Source organism: Panthera tigris, chromosome B1 (assembly GCF_018350195.1).
Source record: "Panthera tigris isolate Pti1 chromosome B1, P.tigris_Pti1_mat1.1, whole genome shotgun sequence".
Lineage (NCBI taxonomy): Eukaryota > Metazoa > Chordata > Mammalia > Carnivora > Felidae > Panthera > Panthera tigris.
Genome location: NC_056663.1, coordinates 84,637,112 through 84,651,285, shown reverse-complemented (window position 1 = coordinate 84,651,285; position 14,174 = coordinate 84,637,112).

The window sequence follows — 14,174 nt, the reverse complement described above, 5'->3', positions numbered from 1 at the left end:
AGGAACTTGATACTGTTTGGATTCCTACTTTCATCTTCTTCTCAGTTTCCTTGAACTTCTACTACTTTACTGTCCGTTTAGCCACATACCGGAAAAACTGTTTCTTGTTTGTTTGTTTGCTTTAGTTTTGTTTTATTCAGAATTTTGTGTGCTCTGTTCTTACACAGTTTCTCCAGACATCTGGCCAGAAATAGATATCTGGACTTTATTGAGAGAATGAGCTTGATAGGTAATTTGGAGATCATATTACAAAGGCTTAATTATAAGAGTGATGGATAGGAGAGATGAGAGTGTTTGAGTTGATTCTCAGATTTCTGGCTTAACCAGATGGATCAGTGCCTTGTGTTCACTGAATTGAGACTCCAAAAGAGGAGGCATCAGTTTTTGTGGAAAGATGCTGAATTCAATTTTGAACAGGTACCATTTGTCATGACTGACACAACTAATTTACATGTTTCTTATTTGTAAAGTAGAGATAATATCTACTTCACAACAGAGTTTTTATGGGTATTAAATATAATAATGAGTGTGAAATCTTAATGAACTATGAAGGGCATTAGATACTAAGAAACCTTGCTTCTTTCCACAAAGCTAATTGGTCAGACAAAAGAGGTCCTTGGAGGGGTGCCTGGGTGACTCAGTTGGTTGAGTGCCCGACTTCAGGTCATGATCTTGCAGTTTGTGAGTTTGAGCCCTGTGTCGGGATCTGTGCTAACAGCTCAGAACCTGGAGCCTGCTCCAGACTCCTTGTCTCCCTTTCTCTCTGCCCCTTTCCTGTTTGTGCTGTCTCTCTCAAAAATAAATAACCATTAAAAAAATTTTTTTTAAAGGAGCCTTAGAGCCTTCTTTATTAAAAATTGGGCCAGTGTCTAATCGGGTGTGATAACCAGTGAAAATGGGAGAAATAAATGGCTAGCTCCTTCTGAACACTATAAGTCTTTTCCAAAACACACAAACCATTTAAGGATCATTTATTAGCCTAACTAAAAAATGTGACACTTTAAAAGAGCGAAGGTGAAATCGATCATGCAGTTATTTTCTGAACCACAGTTATTTCCCTTCTGATTCTTAATGATACAGAAAAGATGGACAACATTAGTTGTCTGGATTTGGAAAGTGATTTTCTGAGCTAGAGAATGTATTTTTGTGTGCAGAATTAAAATTAAAGGAAGCCAAACTGAAAAGTCCTTCAATGGGTAGGGTAAGAACTCCTGTGGTGTAGAGGTCCCCAGACTATCTGTCCCAACATACTCGTATGCTGCAAATAAGTTGTAAGTGTGCCTTGACCTGGGTCCTTGAGTTGAGGCCAGAAATAAAAAAGTCAGACTACTTCTAGAAACAATGAGTATGAGATATACCTGTTGTGAAAACACAAAGAATTCTTCTTTCCAGGAAGAGAAACGAATAGAGATTTTACCTTTGCACTAAAGAAAGGGGGAGTGAGGGTCAGAGGTGGAGAAAAGTCACAAAGAAAAGGGAAGGGAAGGAAACATTCTTCCTCCAGCTAGACTAAGAATTAAATTTAAATGAGACAGATTAATAGGAGAAAAAGCCAAAAGTTTATTACATGCCCATGGAAGCCCAATCACGAAATCGATGCCCAAGGAAATGAACAAGGCAGGCAGTTTTTATACTTTTTAGACAAGAGACAATAGATCTTGAGGAATTGATAGCAGAGAAAACAACTTTGGGAGCTTCAATTAGTAAGGAATTCTAAACAGAATTTGGGCTGGGGTAGTAAATTAATAAAAGTAACAAGGGATATTTATGAAGACTTCCCTGCTCTACGGGCCACCTGGGTGGCTCAGTCAGTTAAGCTTCTGACTCTTGATTTTGACTCATTTCATGATGATGAGGAAACCAAGGCAAAAAAAAAAAAAAAAAAAAAAAAGATGCAGTTTAAATTAATTCCTTTACAGCCTGTAGCCCATTGATAGATGTCAGAGACCTGCAATGCGTAATGCTTCCCAAGATGTTTATGGCTGCCTTAATGCCTTAATGTTTACATTCCCTTAAAAACTAAAAGCAACCTTATCTTGACAACAGCTAAATCTTCAGGGTCCTATTGATGAAATTTGGAGTGGGGTTCATGAGCAAATGGCTAAGAAAGAATTATTGAGACGTGTTTAGTGCAAAAAGGAGATTTTATTAAAACACGGGGACAGGACCCATGGGCAGAAAGAGCTGTACTGGGGTGGCGAGGAACCACGGATTATATATATTTAGGTTGGGTGGGGGTAGAGATAAAGTTAGTTTTTAAAGAATTTCTGTAGGCTGAAAGCAGGGTCTCACAGGACCCTGAAGATTTAGCTATTGTCAGGATAAGGTTGCTTTTAGTTTTTAAGGAAGTGTAAACATTAAGACAGCCATAAATGTCTTAGGGAGTGTTACACGCCGCAGGTTTCTGACATCTATCAATGGGTTGCAGGCTGAAAGGGAATTTAAAACTACGCTTTTTTCTTGTCTTTGTTTTCCTCATCACTATGAGACCCTGCTTTCAGCATAAAGCAATTTCCTGGAAACTAACTTTCTCTCTATCCCCCCTCCTTCCACAAACTTAAAAGTATATAATGAGTCACTTCTCACAATCCCAGGGCAGCTCTTTCTGCCCATAGGTCCAATCCCCGTGCTTTAATAAAATCACCTTTTTGTATCAAAGACGACTTAAGCATTCTTTCTTAGCTATTTGCTCTGTGAACCCCACTTCAAATTTCAGCAATGATCTTGCAGTTCCTGGGATGGAGCCCCAAGTCAGGTTCAGCAGTGACAGAGCCGACAGTCTGATTGGGATTCTCTCTCCCTCTCTCTCTGCCCCTCCCCTGTTCACCCTCACATGCATGCTCTTTCTCTCAAAATAAATACAACTAAAATAAAAAATACTTCTCTGCTCCAAATTTCCTATCTCTGGTCATAAGGATGTCGTCTTTTTACCCTCTGGTGTAGGGAGGTTACCATTTACGACAGAATTTTTTTCTTGATTTCAGGGAGACAGAGGAGCATGTGAGTGTCCTTTTTGTTTTTTTAATTTTTTACAAAATGTTTTATTTATTTTTTGAGAGAGAGAGGAGGACAGAGGATCCAAAGTGGGTTCCATGCTAACAGGCTGATAGCATCAAGCCAATGTAGGGCTCAAACTCAAGAAACGTGAGATCACAACCTGAGTCAAAGGCCGACACTTAACCAACTGAGCCAGCCAGGCGCCCCATCTGAGTGTCCTTCTTACACAAGCTATCTCTTAAGTGCTTTTATTTAAAATAACCAATGTGCCAAAGTGGCACATATTAGGGTTGTCTGCCCTTGGTCCCCACAAGAGTTACCTCTGGCAACAAATAGACCTGTCCTATTTACCCATGCATGCCTTATGAGTATTATTTTCTATTTATGCCACAGCAAGGAACTGCTGTAGACAGCTTCTTTTAACACTTTCATCTAGGTTTACCACCTCTATTTTTAATTGGTATTTCTTTTACAAAACCTGTAACAAAACATTGCATGTATATGACATAAATCATAAATGTATAGACTGGTAAAATGTTCACAGTTCGAACATAGTTGTAAATAATATATTTCCAGTACTCCCATTCATGACCCCTTCCAGTCACTACCTTTTCCTGAAGGTGTCCAAAAGAAACAACAGGCCCCAAATGTAGTCACATATGTTAAGTCCCACAAAGACTTAATATCTAACTGAATTGTAGTTTCAGCCACTCCTAAAAGTGGAATTTTAAATGGGTCAGTCTGGAATTTCCCATCAGCACTAGTGCAGTAATCTGCATAGTAAGAGCCCTGCCCCTCCTCCCAAGGTGACCTTGTGTGAAACAATCCTTTCTTTTCTTTTGCCAATAACTTCCTTGTCCTACCCATTGCTGCCCATAAAAAGCTGGACATTTTGTTTTGCTCTTCTATTTGTTGGAGGGAAGCTGCCCTACTCATGAATCATTGAATGAAGCCAATTGGATCTCTAAATTTACTCAATTGAATTTTTCTTTAACAAAGATAACCACTATACAGAATTCTAACCCCGTGAGTTTAGACTATTCGTGAACGTTATAGAAACAGAATTATACTGTAACTTTTGTTTCATTGCTGACTTTTTCATTGCGAGCTTCTTTTGTTTAATCTTATTTTTGTGAGATTTATTCATATTGTTATTTGAAGTTTAGTTTGTCCAAAGTTCCAATTCATTTATCCACTATGCTGTTGAGGGACAATGGCTTTCCCGCCCCCCCCCCCTCCGAGTTTTAGGGTTAATTATAAATAGTGCTGCTATAAACATCCTTAATTTAGTATTTAGCAAGTTCAGGTATGCGTTTAATATATGATGTTAAATAATTTTCAAAGAGATAATCCAAATTTATACTCTCCCAGACTGAATGAGAGTTCCAGTTGCTTCACATTTTTATCAACACTTGATATTGTCAGTCTTCTTAATTTTAGCCATTCTGATAAATGTGGTATCTAAGTGGGGTGTCTCTCCATTTGATGGGGGCTTCCAAATGTGGGGCAACGATTGGGTAGAAGCCAGTGGCTAAGGAGGCAAAAGAATTCACCTGAAGCAGAAGAGATAGAAGTTTACTGAATACACTGCAAGGGAATGCTGAGCAGGAAGGCAGAGGAGAGGCTGTCTGCAACTGAGGTAGTGGGAGGGGCTATTTTTAAAGGTGGTGTGGCAACTTATGGAATTCTCTCTTTTTTGGTAACTGTGCCTGGTTGCAAGTAGGCCATTGGTCAGGGCCTATCGATATCTTCAAATGAGTTGCCTGAGGGGCCTGTTTATATTCAGCTGAGTGGTCTCTGTGGGCCCTTTCTACATTCCATTGTTCAAATCTGTTTGGCTAAAAGCAGCCGCTACAGTAAATGTGGTATTGTTACTCTAAACTGGGTTTGCTTTTTGGTGTGTTTTAAGACAAGAGACACAACCCAACCAAAGAAAAGGAAAAAGAAAGGATTTTACTTGCAACAAATAAAGGAGAACAATAGGAATGTTTCCTAAAGTTGTGTCTCCTCGAACAACAAAACTGGGGGAAATTTCAACCTAAGGATACAGTTGTATTCACAAAGGGACTTGCACAGGGGCACCTGGATGTCTCACTTGAGTGTCTGCTTCTTGATTTCGGCTCAGGTCATGATCCTAGTGTTGTGGAATTGTGGTAGAGCCCCTCCCTAAGGAATGTGGTGAAAACCTCAAGAAGGAAACCTGGTTATGTGCGCATGCACGACATTCCTCATGACTCTGAACATAGACTGCCCATTCAGACTGTATGTTACCACATATGGGACACAGAGGAGCAAAAATTATACAAAAGGCAAACTCCCACCATGTTTGGGTCTCAGCCTTTTGGGTCTTAGCCCACTGAGCCTGTGCTGGCATGAATAAAGTTGCTTCCTGGAAAGAAAAACCTTGGTGTCGTGACTCTCTGTGTGTGACACACCCTACATTTCATGGGCGCTCTCCCAGGAGGTGGAGGTGGTGTTTCACCTCCCTTGTCTCTGGGGTACAAACCTTGGAACACTGGGAGAGGTGACCTCGCCTGGCGTCAGTAGACCACCTGATCCAAAGGAGACTAGCCTCTCCTGGTGCACCAGGGCAAGGGACCCAGATGCACAAAGGAACCAGGCAAGGCCCAAGAATGAGCTCAGGGAGCATCTCCTGTCAGACTGGTAACCTGGGTTCGTTTTGGGAGACCTGCATCTAAGAGGCAGAGGGGGAGTGTGATCACCTCCCAGAGTTGCCTGAGTAGTTCCATAAGGAACAAAACCACAACTCTAAGGTGCTGGGCGCTGGGCAGTGGGTTGGAGTCACTGTGTGACTGTGTATGAATGAGACAGACAGTGGAAAGGTTTCAACCTGACCAATGGGCCCAAGCAAGTGTTTAGTCCCGATCCAGGGTTCTGTGGCAACCTCATACAGCTTAGGGTGGAATCAGACTTCCTCAGGAGTCTTATCAGGGTCAAGGCTTGATACTGAACCCGACAATGCTAAGAGGCACCTAAAATATCTCTAAGAGAGGCTGAAAACAATGAAGCTAGTTTGTGTCCTTTCCAAATTAGTCCCACCCTTCCCCTATTTTTCTCTCTTGTGCATGAAAGTTGTCCATTACGGGGAGGAAATGGGTGGAAAGTAGAGTAAACCAATTCCCCTAGAGTGTATGTTGAGGAATTTCAAAAAGGGATATTCAGGAGATTATGGTGTGAAATTAACTTCTAGAAAGCTCCAGATTGGCCATCATTCAGGGTGGGCTGGCCTTCCGAGGGCTCACTTGATAAGGAACTAGTTGGCTGAGTGTTCAGTGTTGTTGTGGAGGATCCAGGCCACCCTGACCAATTTCCTTACATTGACTGTTGGCAAGACCTGGTCCTATCTTGGCCGCCTTGGCTCAAGGGCTGTATTGAAGAGAACTGTTGAGTTATGATGTCTCATGTCGCAGCTTCCTCCAAATGCTGGCCAAAAACTGAAAAACCCATACTGTCGGGAGAGCCTGAGGGGACCCCATCAACATATGCCCACCCCTCACTGTCACCTGTGCCTCCAGCCACACTGGCTGCAGAAACCCTACTGGATCCTGCCCCTAGTCCAAGGCCTCACCACCTCTAGCACCACTAGCCTCTCTGGATGTGACCAACTTGCCCGGACCACTGGTCCTAACCCCATACACCCCTCCCAGAAGGCGACTAGAAGATCAGGCCAGTGGAGACAGTCCCTCCCTGCACCAACACTGGGAAGCCCTACAGATGCCGCTGAGGGAAACTAGGAAACCCATATAATGTGATCAGGAAGGCCAGATCTGAGGAGGCCAGCATGTTTTTGTGTACCAACCCTTTACCACTACGGACCTCCTAAATTGGAAGCACCATACCCCCTCCTATATGGAGAAGCCCCAGGCTGTTATTGAACTAATGCGGTCCATAATTCAAACCTGAAAGCCTACCTGGATGGACTGCCACCAATTCTTCTTGACCCTCTTTGATACAGAGGATTACCCAGGTGGCCTTAAAATGATTAGAGGAGAATGACCTTGCTGGGACACTAGACACCCAGGCTTAAGCTCGAGCTCACATCTCTGGGATGGATCCCAAATGGACCCAAATGACTCAAGTGTAGATGGAGGGCTCACAAGGACTGAATGGTATCAATAAGCCCTTCTAAATGGCACAAAGGAAGGAGGTGAAAAGGCCATAAATATGAGTAAAACATCAGAAGTGCTCCAGGGAGACCAAGCCAGTTCTATGAGAGACTATGTGAGATATTTCGTCTCTATACCCCTTTTGATCCAGAGGCACCCATTACCAGCAGATGAAGCTTTCATAGGTCAGGCCCTAGGGGACATCCAGCGCAAGCTGCAAATGCTAGAGGGTTTCACCAGCATGAATGCCAGTCAGTTCCTGGAGGTAGCATCTAACGTGTTTGTTAACCATGACCAGGTGGCACGGAGGGAAGAATGCCAGAAGATGCAGAAAAAGGCAGACTTGTTAGATGCTGCCTTGGTAGAGCTATCAGAATATTCCTGGAAAGGTGCCCCGCGAGAATGGGGTTGGGGCCAAAAAGGGGAACAGGTGAGAGGATCATCTCACCCAGGACAAAAGTTAGGACAGAACCAGGGTGCTCACTATCGTCAGGAGGGCCACTGGGAAAATAAGTGCCCCCTGCAGCTGGGTAATTCTCAGCAGTGCCCCAAGCAGAAGGAAAGAGGCCATGTGGTCTTGGGCTGGTACCAACCAGCATCATGACCTCACAGGGCCCCTGAAGATGATTTTGTGGGGCTAGCTGCCGTGGAGGACTCTAAGGAGGACTAGAACAAACCAGGCCCTATTTTGTTAGACCCCCAAGAGCCTATGGTCAGAATGAATGTGGAGGCCGACCCATCAACTTCATGGTGGATACTGGGGCAGAACATTCGGTGGTGACCCAACCCGAGGGCCCCCTCTCACAGAGACAAGCTACCATTGTGGGGGCCACAGGCAATCAGACATATCCTTTCCTGCTGCCTCGGTGATGCAATTTAGGTGGCCATGAAGTCATCCATGAATTCTTGTACCTCCCCAACTCCCCCATGGCTTTAATGGGCTGCGACCTTTTGGGAAAGCTCCATGCCCAGATAACTTTAAACTCTCAGATAAACTTTAAAAACTCAGGGACAAGCTGCTCTGACCCTATGAAAGCCGGAAGCAAGGATTATGACTCTCACGATTCCCCAAGGGGAAGAATGTTGCTTCTACAGTCTCATGGAGGAGCCACAATAGGGACTTGAGCTGCCCTTCAGAGTACCAGGGGTGTGGGCTGAGGACAACCCACCAGGACTAGCCCAGAACATACCTCCAGTAATTGTAGAACTAAAGCCAGGGTCAGGGCCCATCCACCAAAAACAATATTTCATCCCTGTAAGGCACAGGTGGGGATACAGAAGCACCTGGAGAGACTTCTAAAACATGGGATCCTCCAACCCTGTCAGTCATCTTGGAACACTCCTCTCCTACAGTCCAGAAGCTGGGCCCTGATGACTACTGGCGGGTCCAAGACCTGCATGCAGTAAACTAGACCACTGTCACCCTGAACCCAGTTGTCCCAAATCCATACTCTTGGGTCTTATCCCTGCTGAAGGTGCCTTCTTCATATGCCTAGACCTCAAGGATACTTTCTTCTGCATCCACCTGGCTCCCTAGAGTCAACCACTCTTCACCTTCCAGTGGGAGAATGCTGAAAATGGTGACAAGGGCCAGTTGACTTGGACCAGATCGCCTCAGGGATTCAAAAATTCCCTATTTCTGGCACTGCATTAGCCTCAGACCTGAGAACCTTCCCAGTGGATCAACATGGCTGCGTCTTGCTTCAGTAAGTAGACAACTTACAGCTGGCTGGAAGGTCTCAGGAGGACTGCATGGAAGGAACCCGATAGCTCCTTACCCTCCTATGGGAGACTGACTATAAGGCCTCAAGGAAAAAGGCCCAACTCTGTCAAAAGAAAGTCAATTACCTTGGCTTTCACCTCTCCCAGGGGCAGTGCCAACTCAGCCCAGAGAGAAAAGAGGCTGTTTGGTCCCGGTCCTGCCAACCCGAAGTCAGGTTCGGGAGTTTCTTGGGGCTGCAAGTTTCTGTAGAATCTGGATACCTAACTTGACTGTCTTGGCAAAACCCCTTTATGAGGCCACAAAGTGGGTAAGCGGGAACCTCTGTTATGGGAACAAGTACAGCAAAGGGCCTTTAGAGAGATCAAATGGGTACTCGCCAATGCGCCTGGTCTGGGGCTCCCAGACATGTCCAAGCCCTTCTTCTTGTATGTTCATGAACATACTAGCATTGCAATGGGAGTCTTAACTCAGATGTTGGGGTCATGGCATCACCCGGTGGCATATCTCTCCAAGCAGCTTGACTCTGTTACCCAAGGCTGGCCACCCTGCCTATGGGCACTGGCATCTACGGCCCTCTATTGTCTGAAGCTGACAAGTTAACTATGGGACAAGAATTGACAGTCCAACTGCCACGTTCAGTATTGACATTAATGGAGTACAAGGGACAGTACTGTCTAACCAACACCAGGATGGTCAGATATCAGGGAATGCTATGTGAGAACCTGCACATTCACCTAGAAGTAGTGTGGACCCTAAACTCTGCAACCCTGCTGCCTGTCAGGCCAGGTCAACCAGACCACGACTGCATTGAAGTCATGGATGAGGTATTCTCCAGCTCACCAGACTTGAGGGACCAACCCCTCAACGACCCTGTCACTGAATATTTCACTAATGGTAGCAGTTTTGTGAAAAAGGAAGAATGTCTTGCAGGGTACTCTGTGGTGACCCTGAATTCTATCATTGAGGCCAAACCCCTGCCAAAGGGGACTTCAGCATAGAAGGCAGAGCTCTTCACACTAATCTGAGCTCTCCAACTGGTGGCAGGGATACATGTTAATATATACACAGACTCTATGCCTTCACCACCCTCCACGTACATGGGGCTTTATATAAAGAGAAGAATCTAATAAACTCAGGAGGAAAAGACATAAAGTTTGATAAGGGAATCCTTGAACTCTTAGATGCTACATGGGCTCCTAAAAGAGTGGCAGTCATGCATTGTTGGGGACATCAAAGGGGAGACACCACGGCCACATGGGGAAACCGTAAGGCAGATCGAGAGGCAAAGCTTGCGGCCTCCAAAGGAACAGCGGAATCAGCAGCTTTAACCACCACACGGTTCCCTAGCCCACTGGCAGAATGGGACCCTAATTACTCACAACATGAGAGTACCTGCTTTAAGACTGAAAAAAGGAAGCTACCTCCCAGGTGGATGGTGGAAATTTGAAGATGGATCAGTAGCAGTTCCTAAGGCCCTGGTTCCAGCTTTGGTCAAGCAGTTCCATTAGGAAACCCATATTGGCTAGACAGCTATCGAGACTGCATTGAGCCGACATTTCTGTGTCCCTCAACTCCCAGCATAGCCCGAGCAGTATGAGAGCAATGTGAAACATGTGCCCAGAATAACCCATGTCAGGGACCCAAGGTCGCCCCTGGGGTGCAGAGTGTCAGGGGAGCCCCATTTGAAAATGTGATGGTGGACTTCACTGAGCTCCCAGGGTCTGAGGCTATTAATATCTGTTGGTCTTTGTGTGCACTTTCTCAGGCTGGGTGGGAGCCTTCCCTACTCACACAGAAAAGGCACATGAAGTGGACTGACTTCTAAAAGAGATCATTCCTCGATTTGGGATCCCTAACACTATGGGATCAGATAACAGGCCAGCGTTCGTGGCTGAGGTGGTGTAGCTGGTGGCAAAGGGGTTAAAGATCACCTGGAAGTTACACACGGGCATACTGACCCCAGAGCTCCAGGAAGGTGGAATGAATGAACCGAACCCTGAAGCTGCAATTAAGGAAACTATGTCAGGAGACCACCTATACTGGGACCAGGTGTTGCCAATTGCCTTGTTAAGAATCAGGTAGAGCCCCACTAAGCAGATGGGGTTCTTCACTAATGAAGTCCTTAATGGGCACCCTTCCCCCATTATCAAGGGCATAAGGGGAGATCTAAATAAGATAGACAATCTAACCCTAAGGCAACAGATGAGGGCCCTTGGCTCTACTCTAACCACCTTAACACCACTGGGTTAGGGAGCGATTAACTGTGAGTCTGACCACAGATTCTCACCCCTTTAAACCAGAAGATGTTGTATGGATGAAGGAGTAGAATGTCCAACCCCTAAAACCGCTCTGGAGGGGCCTGTTCACTGTCATTTTGTCCACCCTTAGTGTAATAAACGTAGCAGGAGTGGGTCCCTGGATTCACCACACCAGAGTGAAGCCAGCATCTTGAAGCTCGGAATGCATTCCTGATCCATCAACGCTGTGCAAGCTGACCACATGGAAGAAGCAATCTGCAACTCCAGAGGTTCTGGGAGACTGCAGCCCTGCTTTAGGTACTCTGGAAACTGACTAATCTATGCACAGCAGAAGCTTGAGGAATCCACCGTCTGGTGAAACAAATAGACTGTCCTTATTTTCTATATCTGTTTCCTTACTGTGATGCACTGTCACCCCATGTTTCTCCCTGTTATTTTGATTCTTGCTCTACTTTTTACCATAGGATTGGCAGAGGCTGCCCTGGCCAGCTGGGAGTGCGGTGAGAGGTTTCTGTTAGCACTCACCTTCCCCTTCTGGCTGGGATGCTTTGTTGGTATTGGTTGCTTCTAATCTGGACCCCTTCTGTAGACCTAGATTCCTCTTCTTGTGACCCATATATTCACATAACCAGGTCAGGCCAAGGAGTCACTTGGACCTTACTATATCATACCCACTTCTCATGCCAAGGAAAAGGCCTGGGGACCTGCAGACACAATAAGACCTCCTATTCTATCTGCCAACGGGAGAGTCAACACACTTGCTTTGTTTCACAGTACTCCCCCAGTGAAGATTGGTTAGAAGTCCCATCCTACCAGGGGGTGAGGGAGGGGGCTTGGTCAGCTGGACACAAATTACTAACCCAAAACGACTGGTGTCAATGCTGTTTGACGTATGTGAGGTTATAGGTATTGGCCCAGAGGCATGTCATATGAAAAAAGCAGGCATTTGTCATAGAGGGCCCAAGGACTCTTGATATGCCATGTGGAGGCTTAGATTGGGAGTGGGAATCCCGACTCAATGACAAATGTATGTGTGAGGAAAATGGTTTATGTGCCTGTACACCTGAGTTTTTATGCCCCAGCTAGAGCTGTGTTTCATGGGCTACTTGGAAAAAAGACGGCACAACAGTGCTCCTTCAGAAGGGGCCTGCTACATCAAGTTGTCAATCAAAGGCCTGTAATTCTGTTAACTTTACCATCATTAACCCAGGAGATTCCAAATGGCAATGGGGCACCTGAATTGGCATCCGGATCCATGGGCGAGGCAGAGACCCAGGCACTGTGTCAAGAAAGTCACTACTGCCCATCCAACCATGTCCCATCAAGTCTTCCACTCCCTCAGTGAAGAAATAAGAAGTAGCCCCCCTCCCATCTCAGTCACAGCAAGGAAGTTGTTTCTAACCCTAGCAGAGACTCTGAAGGTCTCTTCTTGCTAGGTATGTATGGGGAAATCAATGGCCATTGGAGGCTAGAGAATTAGATCCCTGCAAACCTTATAATGGAACAGAACACCCCAGTCCTACTACCAGGGTTTGGCTTCTCAGAACCTCAATTATTGGAAAAACCTTCCTTGCCTGGTGAGGAAGTTCACCACCTCTCTTGGAAGCTTAATGTGCGTAGGCCAAAGATTTTATAACTTAACAGCCCAGGAAACCTGAGGATGGGGGTCCCCAGATCACCTTGAGCCAGATCCCTACCCTGTGGCTAACTTCTCTCATCTCCAAGAGGCCTGGGACAATGTCGATGCAGCCATTGAATGGCAGGCCCCAGGTAGAGGTGGACTATACAGGTTATATGGAAGGACAGCCTATATAATATTTCCCTCAGTTTGGTCAGAGTCATGTGTGCTGGGAACTATTCATCCATGTTTCTTCCTGCTCCCACTTGCCAGAGGGGAACATTTGGGAGTCCAATTGCATGGGGACAGGGAGACTGGAAGGAAATGACGTGCCCTACAAATTGGCAATTGGAAAAATGATGAATGGTCTCACAAGCATATAATCCAATATTATGACCCTGGGCAGAGGATGGGTCCTCAGGCTACCGCAGTTCCATTTACATTCTAAACCACATAATCAGACTGCAAGCCATTGTAGAAATTATAACCAATGAAACTGCCAGAGCTCTGAACTTACTGGCCAAACAGCAAACCAAAATGTGCATGCTATCAAAGTTGCTTGGCCTTAGATTACTCGCTTGCTTCTGAGGGAGGAGTTTGTGGAAAGTTCAACCTGAGCAACTGCTGCCTACAGATAGGTGATGAAGGAAAGTCATAGAGGAGATCACAGATGGGATGACAAAGGTCACTCATGTCCCAGTCCAGACCTGGAAAGTTTGGGACCCCCGGGAGTTATTTGGAGGATGGTTTTCAACTCTTGGTGGGGGGTGGAGAGAGGAGAGAGACAGAGACAGAGACAGAGACAGAGAGGGAAATTCAAAACCCTCATGGGAATTATCCTCTTGATTTTGGGAGCCTGCTTAATCCTACCTTGCCTAGCTCCCCTTGTGATACAGTCTGTCTCCAGCCTCATTAAGGTAATGGTTGAAAGGAAAATGGCCACACATGTGATGATGTTATGGGAATATAAACCTCTAAACCAAGATGATGCTCTTTGACCCAAAATAGGAGGTCTGAGCATCAAAGGGGAGAATGTGGTAGAGCCCCACCCTAAGGAATGTGGTGAAAATCCCAAGACAAGGGGAGGCAATCTGGCTATGTGTGCATGCATGACATCCTTCATGACTCTGTAATATGACTGGCCATTCAGACTGTATGTTACCATATATAGGAGACAAAGGAGCAAAAATTGTACAAAAAGCAACCCCAAGCTGCACTCGGGGCTCAGCCTTTTGGGTCTTAGCCCGCTGAGCCTATGCTGGCATGAATAAAGCTCTTCCTGGAAAGAAAAGGCTTGGTGTCCTGACTCTCTGTGTGTGACTCACCACTACAGAATTGAGCCTTGTGTCAGACTCTGTGCTGAGTGTGGAGCCTCCTTAAGATCTCTCTCCCTCTGCCCCTCTCACCTGGTGTGCGCACGCTCTCTCTCTCTGTCTCCCAAAAACAAAAAA